Below are 16863 nucleotides of genomic sequence, written 5' to 3'. Positions count from 1 at the left end.
CCAAAGATGTTGGTGGACCAGGACTGGGCCACCAACATCTGGGTCATCTCTGCATACCACGGCACAGAACGGTAGTCCAGGGCTATCAGAATTCCCTCAGCCACTCTTGTCTCACTCTCTCCAGCAGAGGAGGAATGAGATGAAGAGGGAGAAAGGCATAAAGCAGCGTCCTTGGCCATGGTGCGTGTGCAAATGCGTCCACCCCCAGTGGTGAATCATCTTGCAGTGTCAGGGAAAGCGGGCAGTGGGTGTTGTTTTAACTGGCAAACAGGTCCACTTCTGCTTTCCCGAACTAGTTCATCTTGGGGTGTAGGACCCACTCATCTGCCAGAGGGCCGCCTGTCGATATGAGGTTGGCGCTTCTGTTTTCCAGACCTAGAATGTGGAGGGCTCTCAGAGACAGGAGGTTTTCTGAGGCCCACAACAACAGGTTCTCTGCCATCTTCAACAGGGCTGAGGATCAGACTCTGCCCTGCCCTTGATGAATGCAACCATTGTGTGGTTTCACCAACACATCGCCCCTGACCCAAAGACAGGAAGTGTTTGAGAACCAAGACACCACCTGAGGTTGATGTGTCAGTTTCCCCCTGAAGTCACACACCACCTATCGCTCTCCCTAGGCAGGTGCCCCCCCCCCACCCTGTGAGGAATGCATCTGTGAACACCGCTATGTATGAGATGACTTAATCCAGCAGTGCCCCCATTGACAGATGCTGTGGGGACCCCCAATAATGCAGGTCCTCCTGCACTGATGGGGGAGCGTTCACCATGCGGTGCTTGTGCATCTTGGAGTCCAAGTGCAAGCTAATGAACCACCATTGCAGGTGGCACATGTGCAGGAACCTCAGTGGAACCACTGGATGCCCTGCTGCCTTAAGCCCTAACAATTGCATCACAGTCAAAGCTGTCACTACTGCTCCCCACTGCAGTCTGAGAACTGTCTGCTGCAGTGCCGTCCGTCTTGATTATGACTGAACAGCCTGCAGACTGACTGAGATGAGGCCTATGCCCAGATACTCCACCTGCTGGTGTGGCTGGGGGTGCTCTTCTTCTAGTTGATGGTGAAGCCTAACAGGGTTAGGTGCAGCACCATCTTGGTTGTGTGGAAAATGGCCCATTCTTTGGACTTGGCATGACAATGAGGTTGTCCGAGTAAAAGAAGACCCTCATGCCCTGGTCGAGCAACAACTGCACCACTACACACTTGATGAATGTGCAGTGCGCCAGGGAGTAGCAAAACGGTAGCCTGTTGTACTTGTAAGCTATCCCTGAAAGGTGAAATGCAGGAACTTCATGTCTTTCGGCGCCACCTCAATGTGAAAATACGCATCTTTCAGGTTGATGGTGGTGAACCTGGAGCCTGGTTGAACCAGTTTCAGCAGTCTCCTGATGGTTAGCATGTAGAATGTCTTTCCAGCTATACACTGGTTCAGGATGCAGAGATCCAAAGTGGGTCTGAAACCTCCTGCCTTATTGGGAACCAGTCTCAGTGTTCTGTCCATCCAGTCCATCAAAAAGCTGTGGTGCTCTGATTTGACCCTCTCCACCGCCAAACCTTACATAAACATGAAGACTGGCCCAAGGGGAGCCAATATTGAAAGCACAAAGCTGAGTGGCCCATAAACACATCATTGTTGGCTGTCTCAACACAGCACTTGATCTTGTGTCAGTGCGTCCTTCCCCTTCTGTATCTCCCACAGAAATAACCAGAGAGGAGTGGAGCAGACTTGATGTCCCCTCTCCCCCGTTAGTGTGCGGCCCTGGGTCATTTCTCTTTAAGGAGGAAGTAATGCCACCGGCTGCATCATCATTAACCTGAGAGATAAGCTGTGTATGCTGGACCCATGAAGGATAGTGGCAAAAACAGCAGGAGGCAGTACTGACATTAAGCAGACATGAAGCGTCCTCTCACTGGTCCATGTGTGGGCGCGAAGTGTTATTCCTCAGTGAGGATATAATGCTGCTCACTGTATCACTGTTAGCCGGAGAGATGAGCCGTGATGGCTAGTCTAATAGATAACAGCACAAGTGAGCACAGCAAGAGACAGATCTGCTTCTGTGTGTCGTTATGTCAGGTGGGATGTGTTTCTTTCTCACAACATTTCATGTAACATAACACGAGCAGGCTCTGCTGAGCTTTTTCCAGCTAGCACAGCTTGCAGTTGAATGTAGCCACCCGCCGTCTGCTTCCCTAGCTGAGTGAATGCTTTCTGCATTAAACAGCCTCTGTGAGTGGCTGGATGAAGCAGTGCAGGCTGCTCTCATCACAGTGTCATGGAGGGCCTGAGAGGTGGAAGAGGGGTGGAGGATTTTGCTCTTTGCTGGAAAATGTAATCTGTTTTCATTAAAACATTTTCAACACACATTGAACAAAGTGCATTGAATATGTATAGTGGAAATAACCCTCGCCGATGTGGCGCTCCCTCCTGCTGACAGTCATTTTGGTGCCACAGACTTTCCCCATGCGTAGGTCGGCTTCTGCAGGTATTTTTCACCCCGGCATGGGTCAATCACGAGTGGGTCGGTGCTGCTAAGTCTCCGTCAAAGTGGACTGAGAGGTGGCTGATGCGGAGGGGGCTGGCAGTGCTCTGCCCTGCCTGTGTGCTCTCCTCCTCACCATGGTGTTGTGGTGATGCACCTCGTCTCTTTTCTGGCTTGAAGAAGATGCAAGCGGCAGATGAGGACTCAGCTGTGCCTTCTCCTCTTTCAGCCTCTTAAAGCACTGAATGATGGAGGAAAAGGCTGTCTAGAGCCATGGGAGCTCCCAGGAGGTCTTCTCTGTCCTTCCTCTGTAGGGTGGTGGGTCCAAGCCACATGTGATGTGAGCTCACTATAGAAAGCAACACAACATGCACCCTGCAGCAGTAGCAACACTCTTAATCAAGTTATTCATCTGGCTGATGGCGTGGCCCAGAAAGTCAGCCTGTTCTGTAGTGGGGGGTGGGGGGCTGGGAGTAGTCTAGTTGTAGTCACAGCGATGCCTAATACTCTCAGGTTGTTAGCTGCCATGGCCAGCTGCGCACCCAATTGGAAAATTTTATCGAAATATTCCAACAGCTTGTATCTGTGTGGCTCTGCACTCTCAGGAAAGAAATCAGTCCCGAGACTGATGACTTTGTTTTCAGCAGCTCCTTCCAGGACATTTCGACACACTGCCAAATATCCGTGAGACATGGTAAAACAAAGGCAGGTTGAGCCGGATGAGCTGGGCCATAAAAGCCTTTACAAAGCCGGCTAACTGGTTTGGGCAAGATAGGCAGGGGCAGTGAGAGCCCTACATGCTCTGTAGCTGTGGCCATAACCTGCGGGAAATCATGGGGAACTGAAGCTGAAGGTGGACACCAAGGCATCTGGCAGCAGCCGCAGTGGCTAAGCACTGGCCAAGTTGGGGGGCTTGTCATTGACACAGAGTGCCCTCGACCAGGGCATGAGGGTCTCTGGGTCGGGTTGCTCTCGCAGAGAGCAGAGGGTGACATCACACAGCCAAAAATGGTCCCACTGGTGCCGGCGTTGAGTCAGAGGAAGTCCTCAGCAGTGAACGCAGGGTGGTGGCTGCATCACGCTGTTCTCTGCATGGTCATGTCCAAGGCACTCAAAGCAGAAGAGATGACTGGTGGCGGCGGCGTTGAAGCCTGGGCATGATGAATAATTGTATTGATTTAAAAATCAATAAAATTGTGAATGTGAATTAATAATAATGGGCCACCACCCTGAGGTTGGGGACCAGTAACCAAACAATGAAAACAATCTCAATAAGGATGTTCATCCAAGAATGTCAACATCTGAGAAATATTAACATTACAGGATGAACAGTGAAGATTTGAATTCAAGCACTGACCCCGTCTCCAAGCTACAATCACAGGAAACTTCTTTTTAAATGTGCAACAGAATTTATGAACATTAGCAGTATCAATTACAAATCAATAATACTTCAGTTAGTAAACATCTATTATACAACTACAAACTATCAAATACAAGCAATCATAAACAACGGTGGTTATAAACAAGCAAAGCAATATACAGCACTAACAGAGATATGTGTGTGTGTGTGCAGGGGGCGTGTGAGAGAGGAAGAAGAAGGAACCAGACAGCGGATGTGAACCACGTGGGGTTACGTCATGCAAGAGGTCCGGTCAAGATGGCTGATGTGACCGCGAGATTTGAACAGAGACAATGGTTAATGGCGTCTGTGGCTTAACACATGCCTCTGATCCCTGCAATGGCATCGGACAAAGCTGAGTGTCTCTGTTGCTTAGCAACACGTGTCTACAGAGTAGTGTGTGTCAGTGTCTAAACGTGTGCGTGTGTACATGTAAGTGGGTTAGTAAAGAGGATTTCAACAAATAAAATGTAACCCATGGTCTCACACACAATGGCAGGCTAACACAAAGCAGTCCAAGCAGTTGGACAAGCACAAACCAGTTTAGCGTGATAAACACGGCCAAAACAAGCAGCAGACAGCAATAATACCTTCACAGTATTTACAGTTCATTAACATTACAACAACAGCACTGTGGCTGAAAATAACACATACTTTAATATCCTATCTCTGCCCAGACTTAAGCCTCTTACTTGTGTCACTCAAGGAAGCAATAGGGTGTGTTTCAGTCCATCTTCCGATGCTGACGGGGGTCCATCTTCATGCTCTGTTGGTGGGTTTCACGGCAGCTGATCCTCGGCGGTGTTACTCACTCAACTCACTTTAAGGCAAGTGGGACACAGAAGTTATCCTTCACCTTCTTCAGGAAAGGTGATAGAGCACTGGGTTACATAGCGGTCTTCTTTGGTAACATGCTCAGTTGAACGCGGAGAAATCTCCACTTGTCCAGCAATGCTGAGATTGTATGGCACAATACTATCACATACGTACAGGAGTTACTTCCTTACATTAGCCAGCAAGCAGCTGGAAGCGCTGTTTGAGAAGTGGCTCCAGTGTTTATACCCTCGGTGACATCACGGCCGGAAAGAGGAAATCTCCAGACATTTCCGGCGGGTCTCATCCAATGGGAGCCGAGTTTGACGGCTGACCAGATTTCACACCTAGGTGTGAGTTGAGCAGAGCATGATGGGAGTTGAAGTCCATTTGGAGTCCTTTTGATTGACTTGACACCTTTCTTTGTTATCAGGCTTTGTCACTTCGTGCAGGCCTCCCTTTGTCTCTTGCACATGGCCCATGAGGCCCAACAGAAGTATAAAAACTCAGATAGAAAGTACAGATACTCCCAAAAACTACTTAAGTACTATAACAAAGTATTATTACTTAGATACATTACACCACTGCTCACACTCGATACAGACGTACGAGTTGCTATAGAGGACTGAGCCCCTAACAGTCGAGCAAATACTTCTTAATCTCTTTCACAGCAGCCTCTAGGAGTTGTTGTGACTACTCTATGCATGATACCCACACAGACATGACAGGATCTGCTTCAGAATAAACAATGCTCATTGTTTCTCTTTCACACAGGAACATACTGTTAAGATGTACAAACATGATCTCTATGGCTACCACTAAGCATTTAACCTTTCACAACTTCACACAAGCATGTATATATATTCATACAATAACTGCTATATGGATATGGAATATGCCATGTTGCATTCATTCTGCACATACATTCAGTCGTTGGTTGCGGTTGGGTGTACATGAGCTACTCTGTAACATATGAGACACTGTGTCTCCTTCCTGTAGGGGCCTTCAATTTATTGGCACTGTACTTTGTCTAAAACTCCCAGCTGTTGAGAATTGTTTCTTAGGAAACATACTGGGAAAGTCAGTGAGTACCATCATTGGTATTGGGAATTTCATGAATACTTGTAGCCAGGCTAACAATTCCTTGACCATTGAACAGTTTGAGTTGATCATGGGTGAACAAGTTATGTTCATAGGAATGCTGAAATTTGTCCCAGACTGAACTACTCCTAATCCAGGGTATGTTGTGAGTCCTGCTAGGCAATTGGTTTTGCTAGCTGTTACTTACTATTTTCTTACTCTGCTCAAGGGAGTTCCTAAACATGAGGCATGTGCGTGGATGATACAATTTGGCAGTGAAGTTAGCATAACACCACCAGGTGCTGGTTGCATAGGCATGTGGAGGTTTTGGGTGTGTCAGCCATGCTTCATCACCTCTTGTTACATACCTAGCCTTTCTGAGCTCATTGTTTGGATTAGGGGTACGCAATAACCACAGGAAAGGTGGTACTAGGAGGCATGTGAAAGCAAGCAAAATGCACATCAGTTGACCTGTGTTGTAGACAAATGAATGGACTGCACAAGCAAGTGGCATGATTAATTCAAATCACAAATAATCTAATTAAATCATAATATAACAATATAACATGAGTGTCACTATGTGTCAGATGTCTTAGAACTTAATTTTCAGTAAAGGGTGTCTGGTGTTGTTGCAAAGCACTGAGGTGCTCTTTGCCCTTCTTCTGAGGTCAGAGATCACCAGTACTTAACCCTCCAGTGGGAAAGTTATTATTTCTCCTATGGATCTGCATAGCAACCATTGGTTCCCTTATGGTTTTTAAACGTCAATGGGAACAGGCCATGTCTGCTTCTCATCCTAGGTTATAGGTGGGTGTCTGTTGCACCTTATCAGCTACTTCTCTTCCTGGTCTGGGTTGGGCAATGCTGGTCTCTCACCCTGTCCTTCCTACAGCGGTGGCACCTTCCTGCAGTGGCTGGCATGGATCCAGCTGCTTTGTCCATCTATCTTGACAACTGCAGGTGTGGTCAGCAGAATGGTAAATGGACTGTACTTGTATAGCGCCTTTCTAGTCTTCCGACCACTCAAAGCGCTTTTTACGCTACCAATCACATTCACCCATTCACACACATTCGTACACTAAATGGGTACAGGGCCTACCATGCAAAGTCCCAACTTGCCCATCAGAGGAAATCTAATCATTCACACACATTCACACACTGATGGCACAGCCATCAGGAGCAATTTGGGGTTAAGTATCTTGCCCAAGGACACATCCACATACGGACTGGAGGAGCCGGGAATCAAACCACCAATCTTCCAATTAGTGGATGACCCGCTCTACCTCCTGAGCCACAGCTGCCCCCGACCTTATGTGATCCTGTCCATCTGGATTTCCTCCAATGCTTCCTCTTCAGATTCTTCACCAGGATCCAATCTCTTGGTTGGAGATTGTGTTGAGGCCCCTCGGTTGGATGTGGAAGCACTGCTTTCACCTGTGTGTGGATAGAGCTTAACATTTAAGGCCCAAAGCTTTGTGTTGTGGGGGAAGGGAGATTACAATGTTCATTTGTCTGCGCATCATTATTTCAAAAAGTGACAGACCTGTTTTTGCTATTCCCCTCTCCTTATAGCCATTAACACTAGAGGCAAAACTTTTACCCACGTTAAACCTGTTTCTTCACAACACTTCAGCAATTTTGTTTTCAGGGTCCCGACCAACCCCCCACCACCATTCTGGAGGTGAGTCACAGTGTTGTCACAAATCAATGCCCAATTGAGCAACATTTTGGGCAACTTTTTTTTGAGTAATTTGTAAAGTCTCTGATGAACCAGTGTTTACTGCAGCCACCAACCCCCTTTTGATGCATGATCCTTCCCATGTGCCAACTTAGTATAGAAAGGAAACAAACATTTAGGCAAGCATGGATGTCTGTCCTGAGATTGTCACACATTATTCACATATATACAGTTAGCCTTTTTCCAAGCTGCCTCGTCAGGGTTGTTAGTATGAACATCACATTTAAAGACAGCAATCTTAGATGTTTATGTGATTAGATGTTAGCAAGTTATGGATTAAAGGTCAACATGAGATGGGTTTTCCTGTGGAAGTGTGGCTTGTGTAATAGTAAACAGTTCTGCAGCTTGGGCTGAAAGATGGTTTGGTAAATGTGCAGCTTTAATTATGTCATGGTCACTTAAAACTGCATAACCAACCTCATTTTTACCAGTGTCAATGTTCTTTCTAGCTGGGCCATCAACATACCAAAGGCAGTCAGAGTTAGGGAGAAGTGTTTCTGCAAGATCACCTCACAGACTGCAAGTCTGTGTTACAGCAGCCAGACAGTCATGAGGGTCCCCATCATCCTCCGTTGGTCAGAGCGTTGCTAGATTTAACACTGTGCAGCACTTGACCTCCACATTAGGCATTGATAATATAATATTGTTATACTTCAACCATCTCACAGGTGACAGGTGTGAGGTTTTCTGTTCTAACAAAATGGAGGTCACTGCATGAGGAACAAACAGGGTTAAATTTTGATAACCTACAATGTCACACGACACAAGCAATGACTTTTCTGCTGCAGCCACAGCCCTCAGATAGAGGGGAAGTCCCAAAGACACACTGTCTAATTTTGAAGAAAAATATGCTATCAGATGTTACTTTGGGATTCGCCCTTCTCTGAAATCTCATGCCCAAGGAATGTCACTGTGTGTGATAGAAACTACAATTTTTTGCAAGGCTAGCCTTGTGACCATGTTTGGCTAAATATTTCAGCAGTATCACTGCGTCAGTTTTGCATGCTTCCTCAGTAGGTGAACAGATCATTAAGTCATCTACAAACTGTACCAAAACACTACCTGTAGGTAAACTCAAATCCTCTAAATTCTGATGTAATAGGTTGGTAAGGTAACAGGTAAGCTGGTGAGTCGACAGTGCAAATGTATGCTTTTAGTATGGGTGAGTATTGCACTTCTTCTCCCTTGTTTATCCATTTGAGTTCTGACAAGCACTCCAATATCTATGGGCCACATGGATATTGGACATTGTAACACTTGTGGGTGTGACCAGGAGACAAGGAAGAATTTATTGACCGCAGTGGTCATGTTTATGCATACATTTCATCATTCCAATATAACACACTACTGCTGGGAAAAAAATGAGCAAATTTTTTTTAACCTTTCAGATGTTGTTGTAGGAGGCCTCTGATGCAGAAATTAAAGCATTTTCAAAATCTTTACCTTTTAGTAAGTTTTGTGGGAAATGTTTTATTGCAACGTTGGGCCTAGCTGTGAGCAGAATTTCTGTATTCTTACTCACATTTTCTGAACAAATATACAGAACAACTAAGGGTTAATTTGCAGTGTTGACTTCTTATTTAGCCCCATAACAGTATATACCATGAATTATAATCACACAACAGTCATATTTTTCATGAATAGTCATTTATTGATTAAAAAAACAGAATAAAATTGTATTTACAAAACTGAATTTTGTCTCAGTCCCAGTGTTCAGTCATGTTCATATGCAATGATGGTCCCAAAGACACTTCTTTTGTTCTGAAAAGTAAAGATGAACATCACACTTGCTGCATAGCATGTTGGTTTATCTTTTATTGCAGTGTCTGCAGCATCCTCTCTTCGTCTTCACTGGAAAATGTGTGATTTTTCAACAAGCGATACCTTTTCATAGGGCATGGTATGTTTGGTTGGTTAGGGCTCGATGATAATCACTGGCTGGGAAGTCAGTGGGTTGTCAGTTTTTTTCTTCCACTTCACTGGCATCTTCATCTGCCTCTTCATCACTCGCATCAGTGTTGTCTGATTCCATTTCAAAATCACTCTCTCTATTTTGGATGACAGCAATCACATTTTGCACACTGCATTGAAGACCTCTCTTTGCTGGTTGCATTCAGAAATGGAAAAAGTAAAAACAAATAATAATAAGTATTATATTGTATGAGATAACCTGAAGTAATAGATAGAGTGGTGGACCAAGTGTTCAGGATTGAGATCCAAGTATTTTCCAGGCTAAATAATATCAATGCAAAATAATCCTAATTCATTTACACATTCGACTAAATTCACACAATACTGTCTGACTAGCCTATTATGCTTTGTACTTATCATACCTAAAGGAGTACTTGCATCCCCCCAGAACATTAACATCCCTACACCAGGACCACTCACATCTGTCCCTGAACAATGCAACAACCATCCCCCAAAATATTCAGAACAGTCAGAACCCGTTTCTAACTAATGTAACAGGCAACTACTTGGGCAAACAAACAAAGCCCAGAAAAAAGCTCAGGATCAGTTAAGTGTATTTTTTTAACTGCTAAGATACAGATACAGTTTCTGCTACAGATAGAGTTTCAAATACTGCAACCTGAAACAGTTTATTCATTTGTTCAATTCTTGTCTAAACTTAAAATTTTAACAGAGAAAACAAGAGAACCTAGTTATAGTGAATTATGAAAGACATTATATTTCTATTTGTATTTTTTCCATATGTGAACATGTGAGAAGTGCAATGTCCCCATGTAATGTGTAAGGTGCACATGCTATTTTGACTACCACTCTAACTAAGCGTTGTAGAATAACAACATAGACATAACAAGCTCAAAATCAAGTTTGATGAATGTATTCCACAATAACTATCTACATGTTCTAGACATTGTAATCATCACAAAAAAAATATTCAAGGCATGTTACTTATTAATTTCTTGACACATCCAGTCCAATAAAACAAGAAGATGAGCTTGACGGAAAGTTTGCAGGTAGTGTGAGTTCATGGCTAGATGGCCGTACCTATAAACACATTTACTATCCAATAGCATTGCAAGGATAAACAATAGGACCCACTGACTATGTAAATGTGGTCTTTAAAAAAAAAACATTGTCAGATTTTTTTTTTTAGGATAGCTAAAAGTGATTTTTGTAATATTGCAACAGGGTTAACAAATCATTTTCATGCCCCTTTCAAAACCTGTCTCCCCTGTTTCGCTTACCATGGCTGTGCAATGTAGGTCAGCTTGTTTCATAAACATGTGGTAATGGCATAACCACGTGTCAGGGACATGAGTCAGACATCAGTGTGTGTGCTACTGATAGTAGTTATAAGGCAACAGATCGCGGACCAGTTGATATCAGATCCCATTGGTAGATGTATAGGGGCTGGCTTTGTCCCATTTGCACAAATTGGCTCATGTTTGGTTGTTGCCTGGTTACCTTTATGCCATCTTCAGTGCAATATAGAATTGACCCTAGAGCACACATTACATCTCTTGCCAGCATCTCTTGCCAGGCAGCATTTGGAGAATAGAAAAGTGGGTTTTAGTGTATCTTCATCACTTGTGGTGACTCTTAAAGGGGTAGTATATCTCTCTTTCACTGCAGTGCCTGCTGCTCCTACAATATAAATATATTTACTGCTCAATTTAGGAGTTAGAAACTGTTTATTGTTATTGATTTGGTTCATTATTGTCCATTTAGGGTATTTAGGCTACTTTGGTCATTTAAATAGCATGGGTTATTTCATTATGTGATGAATATCATTTTATAATAATATCAACCCACCCATATATAGATATATTCCCTTTTAATTATTATCAAAACAAAAGGTTCAAAGCACAGGTGATGATTGAACAAACTCATTTCATGACTTTAGACATTCCTTTGTGAAGACAATGCCTTAATACAATTACAGAGTACATTTTTTTAGTATTAGAAATGTGGTAGCCAGGCTACAGGTAAATTTCACCTGTTGGTGGTTTTAGGTATATAGCAACCCCTGGCGGTTCTAGTGTTAATCCACAACTGAACTGCGAGTTTGTCTGTCTGTGGTCCATGTTTATCACTCATTATTTTCACACATCCTGACAACTTCAGAATTTCTATACTTTGACATTCACCCATTTTATCATGCACTACCTAAGCAACCTCACTCTTTGATTTCACTTGAGGTTCTTAATCACCCCTAGTGGAATGTCTTTACCTTTCAGATGTCTTTTGCAGTCTCCAATACAGTATCCTCATTTATTTCAGATGCTGTGCCATTCAAACTGTGGTCTAGAATCATCACAGGCAGTCTCTTCTCACCCCAGGAGTCATTTACAAGACTTCCTCAGGGGAGGTTGACTTCCTGGGTGTTAGGCTACGTGTAGTCCCTACACCAGCTGTGCAGATTTGACCTGTTTGGAGAATAGTCAAAGGAGTGAATGAGATAAGCTGTGTCTGTGGATGAGGGGGAGGAAGCCACATAGGTGACAGATACAAAAGTGGCGGGGGTTGCTGGTGTGCTTGCCACTGGTGTGGAACCTGAACTGCCATCTAATACTTTTGTAGGTATGTCCACAGAGGATCTCCACTTAAACCTCTGGATAAAGGTGGTGGAGACCAACAGTAAAGATCTGGAAGTGAAAGTGATGCAACTCCGTATCAGGGCTCTTAAGCTTGAAGGAGGAGCACCTGTTGCCTCTATTCCAGTATCTATTAATCAAAGCGCTGGCTTTGCTCCTGCTGGGTTTGATATGAGTAAACACATAGCGTTAGTCCCTCCATTTTGTGAGTCCAAAGTTGACTCATATTTCAGCACTTTCGAATACATAGCTGGTCACTTTTGTTACAGTGTTAACTTTTGGGGAAAGCCAAAAGTTTGCAAGTTTGTAGATTGAGCAGAATCTAGCCTATAAGACTTAAAAGAAAACTGTGTTGGAGGTTTATGAACTTGTTTCTGAAGTTTATCAACAGAAATTTAGAAATACTGATAAAACTGCCAACCAGACACATGTGGAATTTACATACGAGAAGTGTTTTGTTCGATAAATGGTGCCAGGCATATAGTGTAGAAACTGTAGAGGAGATGAGGGAATTAATTTTGCTGGAGCATCAGTGCTCTAACCCACGTCACTCCTCTTTGCTAATAGTTGAGTGGGCGTTTACATTTGAACAACCCAGAAAAAAACGCAGATGGAGTCATCTTTTAATGTGTTACTGAGTTAATTCAGTGAAAATTACAAATTTGATTTGTGGGGGGGGGCATCATTCAATGCATTATTTCATGCAAAAAATGTATTTAATGCACCCGGGGCTCAAAGTGTCTTGGATTTTTTTTACTTTTTCTTAGAATTGTTTGTACTAATATCACATATCTCGTCATACTTTCATAAGACGTCTGGCATGAAACTGTGTGGCATCTTTGGATCACTGCATTCTTTCTTACAGAAGAATTAGGCCAGGCTGTGTATGTAATCACTGATTAACACAAATTCTAAACTCATTTATTATTAATTTTTCAATAACTGTAAAGACCCAGCACCATGTGTGTCTTAGTCCTTTGCACTGAAAAGAATTACTATGTTTTGCTGTGAAAGCCAGTCTTGGTAGGTACAGTTAGTGACTCAGAAAGCAGACATGTGAAACACCAGCAGTACCATCTGAGATGAGCGACACTCTATTCACAGCTGTCTTGCCTGGTGTCTCACAAGCTCTCTACTCTGGTCCTCTGGAAACTCTGTAATAAAAGAAAATGTTTTGTTAAGTTTAAAGCAAATATCTTAATTAAATATGAAAACTTTCATATGATGGCACAGGACAAACATTCATATGATGGCCCAGGACAAACTTAAAAATGATGGCCCCGGATAAAAATGCAAGATAATCCTGGACAGACATTTCCAGCTACATAGGTAATTGTTTATTTAAACCAAAATTCCACATCCATGGGCCAGATAATTATATTTACGGTAATCTTCATTCTCTCATTCAACCTACAACCCAATGTCCCAATTCAATTCAATTTTCGATTCAATTCAATTGAATATCGATTCAGTTAGGGACATATTTCTGTTACAGTACCACTTTTGCTTGGATATGACAGAGATTCTCAGAAAAATAATGCTGTAAATTGTACAGGGAACCCTCTAACCTGGTGCATTATTAAAAAAATATTAATGTTTACATTAAGAATTGACCCCAAAGCAGTTACATTAATGTACTTTTTATTTGTTAGTTCAGTTAGCCATTAGCTCTATTAGCTTCGTTAGCCATCAGCTCCTTTAGCCATTATCCATTTGAAATGCACAGTGTATATCAAACGGCTAATGCATGTTAGTCATGTTGTGGCGTCCACACGGCAGCTGTCAGCCACTCAAACTGTCACAGTCTGATAGCAGCAGGAGCAGCAACATGATAAACTACCGTTAAAAAAATATTAAATGAGTAGGTCTTACCAAAGGCTGGCCACACAAGACTAATGGGGTTAGAGCTTCACGCATCCACAGGAAAAGGCATATATTAAAGGATCAATCTCGGGATTGAAAGTATTTTTATTGCTTATCTTTGGTTCCCCACTGCATACAGTATGTGTGTGAGCGGGCAAGGAGCTGTACTTTTGTATTTTCTGGACTTCTTCCCGGAGTCGCAAAGATATGACATCAAAACAACATGATTGGTCAATTGCAATGATGGTCCTCGAGAAGCATGTATTATGATGTCGTGGGAACAACACCAACACGATGATATCGTATCGTGCTTGTTTTCTCATGTTTATCTTACTTAGGGAGGTAAGTTGTTGTCATATTGGTTCTTTTTTTCTTGAGGTTATATTCATACCTGGGGGAGAGGGGGATGATAATGTTTTACTCGAGTTGACAACAACTACGCTTGTTACTGTAAGTGCAACAAAACTGTCACAAGTAAAAAGTGAATAAGTACTCTATCCAACAACCTGTTCAACAAACATAAACATGTAGAGAAGTGATATTTTCAACTGCTTTACCTGCAGTGTCCCATTCACCACAGGTATGTTTTACACAACCACAGCACGCTGGTTAAGCTAGTAACATGAGAGCTGTCAATATGTAGCCTAACTGTTTATCTAAGTTTGCCACGTATCTTAAAATTTGGCAAATTGTTGTATACTTAGCTGCTGGCTGAGACAAATCAGCCCCTCCTCAATGGTACCTGCAGGCAATGAATCACATCAGCAGCAGAGGGAGGAGACCAGAGGACAGGAGAGGAAAGACTGCAGCTGTGCACACGCCCCTTGACTCGGGTTGTGATGACAGATGGATTGAAATAGTATGTTGTGTATGGATTGTGTGTCTAGATTGTGTTTCATAGATGATCTGGCAACTTGGGTAACGTCAGACAAACATAAAAAACTAATGGATCCGTGTGTAAGACAATTATTCATAATAAAGGCTGAAGGCCATTCAAATTACGGGAATTTCCTGGGAGAAACAACAAAACGGGAGCACAGCAAGAGAGGGGGTGAAAACACAGGAGAAATATGGGAAAAACAGGAGTGTTGGCAGGTCTATATATTGGTTACTTCCCAGTTAGAATTGTTTTGTGTGTTAAGCTGGCCTTTGTCCACCTTGAAGTTAAATCAAGCTCCATCTATATTATTTAAATTTGTAAATAAACCCACTTTCTTTATATTGAGCTATTTGTCTCTGTGGCTGCTAGGGACTTGGGGAAGATAGGGCTCATTTGTGTTGTTTCTTGGACACCCCTAGACTGAGCATAACAACTAAGCTAATACATAAGCAGGCATACATTTCAGCACAGTAGAGCTAGGTGTAACCTATTATACAGCATTTTAACGCATCGTTATCAAGGAAACCTGTAGCCTAATAATAATAATACAGTGGAAACCGCTTATAGTGATCACGCTCACAGCAATCACGGTTACAGTGATCAACCGCTTATATGGATCAAAAAGCTTGAGACAGAATCATTCCTATACAACTGCTGTTTAAATAATTTGTTTATAGTAATAAAGTAGTCCGCTTACAGTGTTCATTTTGGGTCTTTTCATACATGAAAACATTTGGAAAAAAAATTAAAACTACAGTAACTCTGTTTTCTTTTTACCTTATTCACATAATACAGGTATGATGTGTATTTAGCTGCTGCTGCACCATTATCACTCATTGCAGCGCACCTCCACAGGGTTGTGTGGAGGTGCAGGGTATCGTTGTGGGCATATTTATTTGTAACCCCCGTGAAACAATCAGAAAATAACATTTTATTTCTCTCATTTAACGGCTTTCTTGCCACCACCATTCGCTCTCCTCATCCACTCTCTAGCTCGCTCGACCATTGCTTCTCTTTCTCTCTCTCTCTCTCTTTCTCTCATCTTTTTTAAAATGAGTTGGGAAGTTGTCAGCAAAGCCTAACTTTTAACATTATCAAACATTATCTAACCCTAACCCTAGTAATGTTTTTGTCTTCCCTCATGGCAGGGTTGTACAGCGTTACGGGTTGCGTTTCTCCAAAAGTTGATTCTGGTTCAACTTTCTCGCTGCGGCACCCTTGCGGCCCTCACCCCCACAGCCTAAACACACAACGCACAACCCGTGTGCTGCCAGCTGGTTACCTGAAGCTGGTGGTGCGGGTACAATGAAATCATGATGGGAGAAAGAAAGTAATCTTAATGAAAAACGTAGTCTCCTTGAAGCTTATGATAAACTGCCAAAAATGAGCCAGCAAGATCCAGCAGCGAAACAACAAGCGTTTAAACAGCTGTACTGTAATAGCAAAGCTGTCTGTTTCATTACTTCATATTCAATAAATAAATAAATATTAAAATGTCGATGAGATGGTAATGTCCATGAGAAATTAAGAAAAAGAAAAAAAATTGTTATAATAGTCATCCACTCATAGTGATCAATTTGACCTGGACGGACATGATCGCTATAAGCGGTTTCCACTGTATTATGATATGATATGGACCTAGGTCACTCACTGCTTAGCCAATGTTAACATTAGCTAGTTAATGTTAGAACAGTCAGCTGAAGTTGCAACAGCATTAGGGAACTATGCTAAGCTACAAAAACAATGCCAAATAACATCCAAATAGCTTATGCTACACTATTTAACAATGACTGACAGAGTGAGCACCAGCAGTAACTGATGGTCTCACTTTATGATAGCATTACAATTATGTTATCTTATTATCATTATCATTAATTGAATTAATCATCGTTCATCATTGTCATTATGGCATGGCAAACACACTACCTCCCTGTGCCCTCAATGAGAGTCCCTGTTTCCCTGCATGCTACTCCCTGCTTACTGCTTCAGCTACATTCTCCACCTGTTCACTCTGTTCCTCAGCTTCCCTGTCACACACCTGCTCATC

The sequence above is a fragment of the Thunnus albacares genome, chromosome 7, assembly GCF_914725855.1.
Source record: "Thunnus albacares chromosome 7, fThuAlb1.1, whole genome shotgun sequence".
Taxonomy (NCBI): domain Eukaryota; kingdom Metazoa; phylum Chordata; class Actinopteri; order Scombriformes; family Scombridae; genus Thunnus; species Thunnus albacares.
Note: the sequence above shows the minus strand (reverse complement) of the source record.